The sequence below is a fragment of the Sus scrofa genome, chromosome 3 (genome assembly GCF_054392235.1).
Source record: "Sus scrofa isolate SSC_HxYL_T2T_F1_AM1 chromosome 3, Sscrofa_HxYL_maternal_Yorkshire_Landrace_v2.0, whole genome shotgun sequence".
Taxonomy (NCBI): domain Eukaryota; kingdom Metazoa; phylum Chordata; class Mammalia; order Artiodactyla; family Suidae; genus Sus; species Sus scrofa.
Genome location: NC_139385.1, coordinates 91,671,487 through 91,683,953, shown reverse-complemented (window position 1 = coordinate 91,683,953; position 12,467 = coordinate 91,671,487). Strand labels below are relative to the sequence as shown.

Here is a 12,467-nt window from a genome sequence, read left to right as displayed (position 1 = left end):
GGCACAGAGAGGTTAAGCAACTTGCCCAAGGTCATGCAGTGAGTGAGTAGCTCAGTGGAAATGAATATAACTACCATCCATGAGGACGCAGGTTCAATCCCTGGCCTCGCTCTGTGGGTTAAGGATCCATGAGCTGTGGTGTAAGTAGCAGATGTGGCTTGGATCCCAAGTTGCTGTGGCTGTGGTGTAGACCTGCAGCTTCAACTCCGATTTGACCCTGAGCCTGTGGGCGTGGCCCTAAAAAGACCAAAAAAAAAAAAAAAAAAAGTCTTTCTCTTTCTGACTTCACTTAGTATGATAATATCTATGTTCATCCATGTTTCTGCAAATGGCATGATTTAATTCTTTTTGATGGCTGAGTAATATTCCATCATACATATATACCACATCTTCTTTATCCATTCATCTGTTGATGGACATTTAGGTTGTTTCCATGTCTTGGCTATTGTGAATAGTGCTGCTGTGAACATAGTGGTACATGTTATCTTTTTGAATTATAGTTTTTTCTGGGTATAAGCCCCAGAATGGGATTACTGGATCATACATGGTAACTCTATCCTTAGTTTTTTGAGGAAGTTTCATACTATTTACTATAGTGGTTATACCAATTTACATTCCACCAGCAGTGTAGGAGGGTTCCTTTTTCTCCATACCCTTCCCAGCATTTGTTGTTTGTAGACTCCCCCCCCGCCGCCCAATTTTTGGCCATGCCCCATAGTATACAGAAGTTCCCCAGGCCAGGGAACAAATCCAAGCTACAGCAGTGACAAAGCCAGATTCTTAACTTTCTGTGCCACCAAGGAATTCCTATAGACTTTCTGATGGCCATTCTGACTGGCGTGAGGTGGAACTTCACTGTAATTTTGATTTGTATTTCTGTAATAATTCACAATGCTGGGGATTTTTTTCATGTGCCTATTGATTATCTGTTATGTCTTCTTTAGAGAAATGTCTGTTTAGGTCTTCTGTTCATTTTTTGATTGAATAATTGTTGTTGTTGTTGTTGTTGAATTGTATGAGCTATTTGTGTATTTTGGAGATCAAAACCTTGTCAGTAACATTATTTGCAGATATTTTTTCCCATTCTGTATGTTTTTTCATTTTGTTTATGGCTTCCTTTGCTATGCACAAGCTTATAAGTTTGATTAGGTCCCATTTATTTATTTTTGCTTTTATATGTATTTCCTTGGGAAACTGAAGAAAACATTGGTACAATTTATGTCAGAATGCTTTGCCTATGTTGTTTTATGGTATCATGCCTTATGTTTCAGACATTAGGCCATTTTGAGTTTATTTTTGTGTATGGTATGAGGATATGTTCTAACTTCATTGATTTACATGCATCTGTCCAACTTGCTGAAAAGACTGTCTTTTCCCAATTGTGTATTCTTGCCTCCTTGTTGAAGATTAATTGTCCATAAATGTGTGGGTTTATTTTTGGCCTTTCTGTTCTGTTCCATTGATCTGGATGTCCATTTTTGTGCCAATGCAATGCTGTTTTGATAATTGTAGGCTTGTACTACTGTCCTAAGTCTGGGAGGGTTATGGCTCCATATTTGTTCTTTTTCCTCAGGATTGCTTTGGCAATTCTGGGTCTTTTTTGGCTCCACATAAATTTTATGATTATTTGTGTTCTAGTTCTGTGAAAAATGTCATGGGTAATTTGATAGGGATTGCATTAAATCTGTAGATTGCTTTGGGGAGTATGGCCATTTTAACAATATTGATTAACAATATTGATTCGTCCAATCCAAGAGCATCTCTCCATTTCCTTGAATCACCTTTAATTTCCTTTATTGTTTTGTAGTTCTCAGCATATAAATCTTTCACTTACTTTCAAACAAGAGCACTTTTGACCCCCGAAGGACATGTTATGTCTAGAGACAGTTTTGATTGTTATGACCATTAACCCAAAACTGGGTTTGCCTCTTGGTGGGTGTTAACAGACACAACTGAGGTGAAGATTGGCAGAAGGAAGGATTGCAGCAAGTAAGAAGAACACTGGGGCTTTCCCAAAGCAGTATCTTCCCAAAAGCAAAACTGGGGAAGTTTTCAGCTAAGGGTACATGCATATTCATGAAGGGGCTTGAGTGGAGGAATTTAGCATAGAATTGGGGCAAAAGTTGACAGAGTCCAAGTCTTAGTTGATTGAAGGCAGGAGGGTTAACATCATTATTCCATCTACACCTGAGTGGGGGCCTTAGTTCCTGCAGAACTCAAAGACGGATCATTATGAATATTTCTTGAGGAGGAACTAGCACTCTGCTCTATCACTGCACTATTATTTGACTGCCTTTTATCTGGTCCTGAATTTCTTTCCTTAAGATCACTAATTATTAAGATCTATTCAAGGGCAAGAATGGCAGTCAGGCTTAGATCACCAATGGCTTAGGCCAAAATGACTTCTCTTATGTCAAGAAAGCCATTCCTGGCTCTCTTTCTCTGGGGACCCCCTAACCTATCTGCTTACATGACTAGAAAGCTGCTACTGGCACCTAGTGAGTAGAGGCCAGACATGCTGCTAAATGTTCTGAAATGTACAGATGAAGCCTCACAATAAGGATTAACTGGTCCAAAGGATCACTAGTGCTAATGTGGAGAAACTGACTTGGGTCCATCTCACAATCTCCCCCTTCCCACCCCACCCCTACCTCATGATCTGATTTATTTATTTTTTTTAGGGCTGCACCTACAACATATAGAAGTTCTCAGGCTAGGTGTCAAAGCGGAGCTGCAGCTGCCAGCCTACAGCACAGCCACAGCAACACCAGATCTGAGCTGCGTCTGTGACCTATCCCGCAGCTTGTGGCAATGCTGGATCCTTAACTCACTGAGTGAGGCAGGGATTGAACTTGCGTCCTCATGGATACTAGTTGGGTTCGTAACCCACTAAGACACAATAGGAAACACCCCCCCCCCCGCCCCGTGATCTGATTTCTGTTACAGCAGTGGTCCAGGGCCCTGGGTGGGGGGCACATGCATTCTCACTTCAGTATCTCTTAGAGGCCACATCAGAACATGAAGGACTCAGTTTGTACTCCAGCTACAAGTTCATGCAAACAAAATAAAGATTTTTGAGGTACTGGAGTGCAGCAGAAATGAATCTGACTAGGAACCTTGAGGTTGCAGATTCGATCCCTGGCCCACTCAGTGGGTTAAGGATCCAGTGCTGCCATGAGCTGTGGTGCGGGTCACAGAGGTGGCTCAGATCTGGCATTGGTGTGGCTGTTGTATATTTTGGCAGCTGTAGCTCTGATTAAACCCCTAGCCTGGGAACCTCCATATGCTATGGGTGCAGTCCTAAAAAGCAAAAAAAAAAAGAATTTTGAGGTACTAACACATATAGGTGATATTATTTTTATATCAGGCTCTGTATTAAGTAAGCATTTTACATATTTTATCTTTGGCAATTTTTGTAAGCCAGCTTAGATGCTGTTATTATCCCTATTTTAAAGACTGGGGAACTGAGACTTGGAAAGGTTAAGGAACTCACCCAAGGCCGCAGAGCCAATAGTTGACAGGGCCAGGTTTCCAGCCTAAACAGGCAGACTGACTCCGGCACTGACAAACATATCCAGGCAAAGTAAAGATGGCACATTCCTGGGGCAAGCCCATCTGGTGCCCACCTTGGGCCTGCGGAGGTCAAGGGCTTGCTGCCATCCTCTGGGACAGAGGGATCAGCACCCCTCACTTCTTAGCATATCTGCAACCCCGACTCTCCAAGCTGGGCAGGGAACAGCCTGACCTGCTGTGCTTCTTAAAGAGGGGAGAGCAGAGAGAAGGGAGAGGCGGGCTGGTTTTGTACAAGGGACAGTAAAGACAGAGACCAACAGGAAGAGATGGGCGAAGAAGGGAGGCTTGGAAGCCCTTTATTATTTATTATAGCAGAGGAAAGAATGGGAGGTTTGTTTCTAAGCCATAAATAACCTCCTTTGATCTCTGTACATATCAGAGATAAATGAGTCACTTAGGCCTCAGAAATTAATGATTGTTCCAATTATTACCTTAAGTGACCTTCCAGCATTAGTAATCCCTACCACTCCCTGCAAAGAAGCTGTGTCAGGGTTTGACCAGGGTAGGGGAAGAGGCCAGTCTGAAGTGGGGAGCGTTCTTTCGGTGATTGAGCTCACTTTGCAAAGAGGAAACCAGTCTCAGCTCTTAGGGCCCAAGAAGAGCTGGAGCCAGACACCAATCTCTGGGCTCCGCTTCTGTCTTTGCCTTTAGGACCCTGCTGACTCCTGACCTCCCTGAGAGGGTGGGTGTAGAAGGATCTGCAGAGCTGCCTGGCCATCTGGAAGCAAACAGGGGTTTGGTGCCAAGTGAACATGACCTTCCGACCTTCCGCAGGCCCCTTCCCATTCAGATTCGAGGAAGAGCTTTGAAGTTTCCTTTGTGTTCGTGTTTTCTTAGCCCTGATCCCGCTGTACTGGAATGAGTGTGCAGCCCTGCCCATCCCTGGAGATTTATCCCCCATCTACAAAAACCTTAGAAAAATACTGCAAGCTCCACCCATCATCCCCAAACCACTGACTGCTTTTTCCTCAGGCGAAAATACAAAGGAGAAGCTCAGAACCCCCACCAGGAGACATTCTGTTCGTGTTTATAGTTTCTCCAGAGACATTCCGATGACACCCCCCCACCCCACCCCCGGAAACCAGATCCCAGGGCAGGAGCTCCTAAGATGTGCGTGTTGGGAGGTATGGAGAACACAGCCAGGGGAAGGGTCAGACCACAGACTGTCCCTGAAGCCTCCAGGCTGCCGGCTAGGGCAGTACAGGCAGACCCCAGAGAGAAGAAAAAGCAGGTGGTTTCAACCTTTCTGGTCACACCCAGTGAGCCAACCACTGCGCTTTGTGTAGACAAATATTGGTCTCAGGAATTTTGTTGCTCTGAAAGTCACAAAAGGGCCTCTTCTGTCATATTGCTCAGAAGGTTGGTAAGTCAGTATTGAAAAAGAAGGTGTGGAGGGGAGGATCAGGGGGCAGTGGAGTGTGTCTTGAAGAAATACTGAAGACAGTTAGATAGAGGAGAGAGAGAGGGAGAGAGGGAAACCTAGAATCCCAAAGCAGCTTTAGAAGATTTTACCTGGTTTGCTGTTCAGGGTGGAGACTCTTAGAAATGGTGCTATCTTGTGGTTATTAAGGGGAATTACAACATGTCTGTATATGTCTGTCTCTCTCCCTCCTTCCCTCTCCCCCTCCTCCTTCTCCCTCTCTCTCTCTCCCTTCCTCCAGGCCATATTCCAAAGTCAGATGTTCATTTTTTTTTTCTTTTTTTTGTCTTTTTGCCATTTCTTTGGCCGCTCCCGCGGCATATGGAGGTTCCCAGGTTAGGGGTCCAATCGGAGCTGTAGCCGCCAGCCTACGCCAGAGCCACAGCAACGCGGGATCCGAGCCGCGTCTGCAACCCACACCACAGCTAACGGCAACGCTGGATCGTCAACCCACTGAGCAAGGGCAGGGATGGAACCCTCTACCTCATGGTTCCTAGTCAGATTCGTTAACCTCCACGACGGGCACTCCATTTTTTTTTTTTTTTTAAGTCAGATTTTCAGATTTCCATATACAAGTTTCTAGAATGGAACCGTCCAAAACCAGTACCTACCAGCCACATACATTACTTTATACTTAAATGTACATTAATTGCGTGAAATATAATGTAAATTTCACTTCCTCAGTCACACTAGCCACATGTCAAGTGCTACTGTACTGAACAGCACAAGTGTAGAATGTTTCCGTTGTGGCCAAAAATTCTACTGAATAATGCTTTTTTAGAAAGTTCAGAGCTGGCGTTTCCATCATGGCTCAGCGGAAACGAATCTGACTAGTATCCATGAGGATACAAGTTCAATTCCTGGCTTCACTCAGTGCGTTAAGGATCGGGCGTTGCTATGAGCTGCGGTGTAGGTCGCAGATGCATCTCGGATCCCGCGTTGCTGTGGCTGTGGTGTAGGTCGGCAGCGGCAACTCTGTTTTGATCCCTAGCCTGGGAACCTCTGTGTGCCATGGGTGCAGCCCTCAAAAGACAAAAAAAAAAAAAAAAAAAAAAAAAAAAAGGTTCAGAGTTGTCATTTGATAGAACATTACAGCAATTCAGAAGAAATATAGTTTAGAGCCTGCTTTCTGCTTTCACAGTGCCCACTGGTTGAAGATTTACGGAGCAATTTCTCTCCAAACAATTTCCTCCCTCCCACTGTTAGAGAGGGCTCCAGGAATGGCTAGGGCAGTGCCCGTATTTTGGTAAGAAAAGCAGACCCGGAGTGGGCTACACCTGGGTTAGAACACAAGCTCTGCCACTTAGGCTTCTTTGGGCCTTGGTTTTCTCATCAGTTTCTCGGGATTTTTCCAGTTCTACCAGGCTGTGATCTGCCAGCGTTTTATGAGAGCTGACGTCACACCAGGAAGGAGGCACCCATAGCATCTGCAAATGCAGGGGCTCAAGCTGTGGATCTTGGCGTTCCACCCAGCCTCCACCAAATAGCCCCAAAGCCATGTCCACATACCTCTCAGGTGAGTCCCTATTTACCTGATGAAATACCTGTTTGGTGTTTGACACAATTCTTTTTTTTTTTTTTTTTTTTTTTGTCTTTTGTCTTTTTAGGGCTGCACCCGAGGCATATAAAATTTCTCAGGCTCGGGCCCAGTCGGAGCTACAGCTGCTTACATCACAACCACAGCAATGAGGGATCGGAGCTGTGTCTGTGACCTACACCACAGCTCATGGTAATGCCATATCCTTAGCCCACTGATTGAGGCCAGGGATCGAACCTCGTCCTCATGGATACTAGTCATGTTCGTTAACCCCTCAGCCATGACGGGAATGCCTCAATTCTAACTTTAACATTAATTTAGGGGTTCCCATTGTGGCGCAGCAGAAACAAATCCGACTAGGAACCATGAGCTTTCGGGTTCAGTCCATGCCCTCGTTTAGTGGCTTAAGGATTGGCGTTGTAGAGGCGGCTGGGATCTGGCGTTGCTGTGGCTGTGGCTAGGACGGCAGCTGTAGCTCCGATTAGACCTTTAGCCTGGGAACCTCTGTATGCTGCAGGTGTGGCCCTCAAAAGACAAAAAAAAAAAAATTCATTCACTTATTCAGCACATATTTATTGTGATCTCACGATGTGCCAGACAGTGTCTTTAAGACCTGGAGACTGCCTGTAAATAAAAACATCTCGCTCATGCACTTAGCATTTTAACTGGGGAGACAGCCTTTGGGCATGTAAATACATCACATAATGGGAAGCAGTGTGAAATGTAAGGAAGAGAAATCAAGTGGGGTGATTGTCAGGCTATTTCAGACAGTAATTGACTAGGCCCGAAGTTTATAAGCAGCTGACATCTGTTCAGAGGCCTGAATGAGGCGAGGGCGTGGGCAGAGTGCATATCCAGGGAAGAAGGAATCCTTAAGGGTAAAGGATGCAAAGGCCTCTGTGTGATCTCCTTGGGGTTGTGGCTCCAGCAGAAGCAGCTGTAGGAGCTGGCACACAAGGTAGTCCAGGGGTCTAGATTCTGGGGCTGAGAATAGATCCGAATTGTATCCTGCCTCTGGCCAGTGCTATCATTAGCCTGAGATCCCTTTAGAGAAATCCACTTGTCTAGGGCCCACGGAGCCTGCGGGAGGCTACGCTTAGTGTCTGGTCAGTTCTCTCAAGATGACTGTTCTCTTGCTCTCTCTACCTCCCCTGCTCGACCTGTCCCAGTCCCTGCTTCACCTACACCCCATTCGCCTAAATGACCTTCCTACTTACTTGCCCCAGGTCCTAGCCAGTGATTGTTCTTATCAAGGGGTGGTGAGGGGCGTGCCCCTCGGGTTATTTCCCTGGTAACCCATGAGTCAACCAATTCCTCCTGTAATTGGCAATCTCCCCCTGCCCTTCCCCTGCTTCCTGCTACCTGTCCTGTCCGCTGGGCACGGTGGCTGTTGCTCCAGGATCTTGCTTCAGTCTTGGAAGAGCACCCCGCCCCCACCCCCAGCCATTAAACCACTGATGTCTCTGTTTCTGACGCAGGGCTCTTTCTTGGGCCTTGAAGCTGGACAAGCACAGGGCCTATAGGCCTGCAGGATGCGACCCAACATCGAGGCCCACATTCAGGACCTTTTCTGGCTCCTATTCTTCTGAATCCAGAAGCTGACTCCCCCTTCATCCCCATGGAGAAGCTTAATTAACATACAATACAAAGATGACAGTTTCTAGATTCTCAAATAGAAGTTGCCCATAAAACTCCCTAAAAATGGAACTGCCCCATTTCTTAGGGCTTCAGTTTTGCTCCCCCTCCTTTTTTAAAAGCAACATTTAATTGTTTTAATAACAAAGTAATATATATATACACATATATACGATATATAGACATATATACACACATATATACATATATATGTATACACAGTTTAGAAGTCTAGTTCTCCTGGATTTCCCTTCATGGCTCAGTGGTTAACAAATCTGACTAGGATCCAGGAGGATGTGGGTTCAATCCCTGGCCTTGCTCAGTGGGTTAAGGATCTGGCATTGCCGTGAGCTGTGGTATAGGTCACAGATACGGCTCGGATCCCGTGTTGCTGTGGTTGTGGTGTAGGCTGGCAGCTGTAGCTCCAGTTCTACCCCTAGCCTGGGAACCTCCGTATGCTGCGGGTGCAGCCCTAATAAGAAGAAAAAAAAAAGTCTAGGAGTTCTGTGGCTCAGCAGGTTAAGAATCTAGCAGTTGTTGGAGTTCCCGTCGTGGCCAGTGGTTAATGAATCTGACTAGGAACCATGAAGTTGCGGGTTTGATCCCTGGCCCTGCTCAGTGGGTTAAGGATCCAGCGTTGCCGTGAGCTGTGGTGTAGGTCACAGACCTGGCTCGGATCCCGCGTTGCTGTGGCTCTGGCGTAGGCTGGTGGCTACAGCTCTGATTCAACCCCTAGCCTGGGAACCTCCATGTGTCGCGGGAGCACCGCTAGAAAAGGCAAAAAGACCAAAAAAAAAAAAAAAAAAAAAGAATCTAGCAGTTGTTACTGCAGTGGCTCGGGTGGCTGCTGTGGTGCAGGTTCAATCCCTGGCCTGGGAGCTTCCATATGCTGTGGGTGAGGCCAAAAAAAAAAGTCTGCAGTATCTCAAGTTCATAATAAAAAAGAGCATCCTTTCTCCAGAGGCAAGCACATGTAGTATTTTGGCTGTGTCTTCCCCTATTTGAGAAGCTGACTTTTTTTTTTTTTTTTTGGATTTTCAGGACCGCACCCATAGCATATAGAAGTTTCCAGGCTAGGGGTCCAATCAGAGCTGTAGGGATTGAACCTGCCACCTCTTGGTTCCTAGTCGGATTCGTTTCCACTGTGCCATGACAGGAACTCCTTTCTTTATTTCTTAAGGCTTAATTTCTCCTTAGGCAGGGAGCCAACTGCTTCCAAGTAAAACTGCTCCCAACTCCATTGCTGTCAGAGCCCATTTGGGTTTGCTTTTCCAACATATGAGTCAACAAGAATGAGTCAGATGTTTCCTGAGTGGCCTCTGGGTGGATGAGGTGACGGATTTCATTAGGTTACTTGACTCAGAAGGTTAGAAACACCTACAAGAAAAGAAGCCTGAAGACTTGATACCTTTTTTTCCAGTGTTTGCATTCCCAGTCCTGAGCAGGGGCCCCATTCTATTCCCAGAGAGCCTGGGTGGCCAGATCAAATAACCATTACTGAAATAAAAAGCAAAACAAACATACGTAGGCACACACAAGATCCGTCGGAATGTTACAAAACATCTTCACACTGAATTTAGTCTTTTTGCTTTTTTGTGGTTTCAGCAATTGCTTTATTTGGGTGTGTTCTTAACCCATCATTCTTGAAGATTTCAGAGGGTTCTATTCAAGAGGAATTCTTTTCTTTTTTTCTTTTTAGGGCCTCACCTGTGCCAAATAGAAGTTCCCGGGATAGGGGTTGAATTGGAGCTTCAGCTGCCGCCGGCCTATGCCACAGCCACAGCAAAGGGGGAATCTAAGCTGCATCTGCAATCTACACCGCAGCTCATGGCAATGCCAGACACTTTAACCCACTGAGCAAGGCCAGGGATTGAACCTGCATCCTCATGGATACTAGTCAGGTTCTTAACTCCATGAGCCACAGCAGGAACTCCTCAAGAGGAAGTCTTCTGAGAGAAAGTGTAAGTTGTTCCTTGTAAAATTTCACGTGTTAGGGAACTCGGGTTGACTGCAGCTCCAGGCTCTTCAAGAGTCAGTGCTTCCTGCTCAGGTAAATTTGGCAGGTAAGTTTGCTCAGATAATACTGTCTTGTTACAGGGCTCCCCAGGGGCCCCCTGCCTGGGTCTGGGAAAGGGCCTGTGAGAAGCTTCCTCCCTTGCTGAGCCTGGACATGGGGCTGTGTGTCAGGAGGGTGGGGGTTACTGCTGCCTTGCAGCCAATCCAGGCTTCCTGGATCAGAAGCTGTAATAGGCTCACCTGGAGTAAAGTCACTTGCTACCAGAGCAGAGAAGGACATAGCTCTCTTCTCCCTGCCACAAGAAATAGGCCTGTCACTGCCACCTCTTGAGTGAGAGTGAGAATGACATTTGTGTCTGTGTGGGTTTCAGTTTTAGGGAAGATGGAGGCTGGGATCTGTGGGCACAGGGAGGCCCGACATTTTTTTTTTGTGTGTGCTTTTTAGGACCACACCCACGGCATATGGAGGTTCCCAGGCTAGGGGTCCAATCAGAGCTATAGCTGCTGGCCTACACCATAGCCACATAGTATCCAAGCTGTGTCTGCAACCTGCACCAGAGCTCACCACAATGCCAGATCCTTAACCCACTGAGGGAGGCCAGGGATTGAACCTGCAACCTCATGGTTACTAATATGATTTGTTTCCGCTGCACCACAATAGGAATTCTCTTCTTCTTCTTTTTTTTTTTTTTGGCTTTTTAGGCGAGGCCTGGCAATTTTGATGGGCTTTGAGCAGGATTTCTTGGGTTCTGTCCCTGGGAATGTAAACCATGGCAACTTTTCATGCGGTCGGTTTGGCAACATGCATTGTGTCCAGGTCCATCCTGGCTTATTGTTAGTTTTTAGTTACTGTTAATTACTTTTTTAATTAATACATTTTAAAATTAATTTTTTCTTTATATTGGCATATAGTTAATTTACATTGTGTTAGTTTCAGGTGTACAGTGAACTGATTCAGCTATATATATCCATATATTCATTCATTTTCACTTTCCTTTCCCATATAACAGAATATTGAGTAGAGTTCCCTTTGCTATACTGTAGGTCCTTGTTGATTATCTATTTTATATATAATAGTGTGTAAGTATTAATTACAAACTCCTGCTGTTAATTTTTTTTCTTTGGCCATGCCCGTGGCATACAGAAGCTCTGGGGCCAGGGATTGAACCTGCTCCACAGCAGTGACTCAAGCCACAGCAGTGACAATGCTGGATCCAATGCTGAACCACCAAGAAACTCCTTATTGCTAATTTTTAAGATTACTCTTTTTCATTCTCAAAAATGTCCTTTTTGAAGGATAAATGATGTGGTAACCCAATATTTGGGGTACTTTTGGGGAATGGATCCTAAGAATGTGTACAAAGATGTAGCTTCAGGGATGTTTATTATGGGGCTACTAGGCATAAGAAAAAGTTAGAGATAAATTACATGCCCTACAATAGTGGATTCACTAAATTAGCGATATAAATTATGGAAACATCCACATATTGGAATGCTAGATAGCCATTAAAAAAATGAAATGTTGCAAAATATTAATTAGCATCAAAATACATGCATATTATTAAGGAAAATTATTAAATACTATATATAAAATTACTGAGCACTATATAATATGTATATATAATTATATATATAATGTTTAGTAGTTTTCCTTAATAACAATAAGGAGAGTATTCAAACCTAGTTTACAAAGAAAAACATTTGCACCTAACAAAGGACTTCATGAATATACACTAAATTGTTTGCAGTTGTCTCTGGGAGGTGGGGTTGGAAGTGGCTTCTGTATTCTTCTTTATGCTTTTTCTGTATTTCCACATTTTCTACACTGAGGGTATAGGTTGTAGCAGAATAAGGACCTCCCAGAGATCACACTTTAATCCTCAGAGTCTGTTAATGTGTTAGTTTACATGGCAAAAGGGAATTATACTTGGAGTTCCCATTTTGGTGCAGCGGAAACGAATCCAACTAGGAACCATGAGGTTGTGGGTTCAATCCCTGGCCTTGCTCAGTGGGTTAAGGATCCCATGTTGCCATGAGCTGTTGTGTGGGTTGCAGATGTGGCTTGAATCTGGCGTTGCTGTGGCTGTGGTGTAGGCTAGTGGCTACAGCTCCGATTAGACCCCTAGTCTGGGAACCTCCATATGCTGCGGTGCCGCCCTAAAAAAAAAAAGCAAAAAGACCAAAAAAAAAAAAAAAGAAAAAAAAGAAAAAAGTTGAAAGAGGGAGGCAGATGAGTGATGCTCTGGGAGAAAATCTCCACCAGCCATTGAGGATGGAAGGGAGCCA

The 12,467-nt window shown here is 44.9% G+C and overlaps 1 protein-coding gene across 7 annotated transcripts in view; it reads left to right on the top strand.

The window, feature by feature from the left end:
• LOC106508312 (BTB/POZ domain-containing protein KCTD18-like) overlaps nucleotides 1-12,467 on the top strand; it is a 233,359-nt gene that overhangs the window by 99,720 nt on the left and 121,172 nt on the right. For 4 of the 7 annotated variants that reach the window (XM_085019141.1, XM_085019139.1, XM_085019142.1 and 1 more), the window contains one exon: nucleotides 6,349-6,509. The gene's annotated coding sequence lies outside the window, so the exon portion shown is untranslated. Of the gene's footprint in view, nucleotides 1-6,134; nucleotides 6,240-6,348; nucleotides 6,510-9,905; nucleotides 10,127-12,467 lie in introns of those variants that run through there. The other 3 variants (XM_085019143.1, XM_085019144.1, XM_085019140.1) reach the window with 2 other exon arrangements.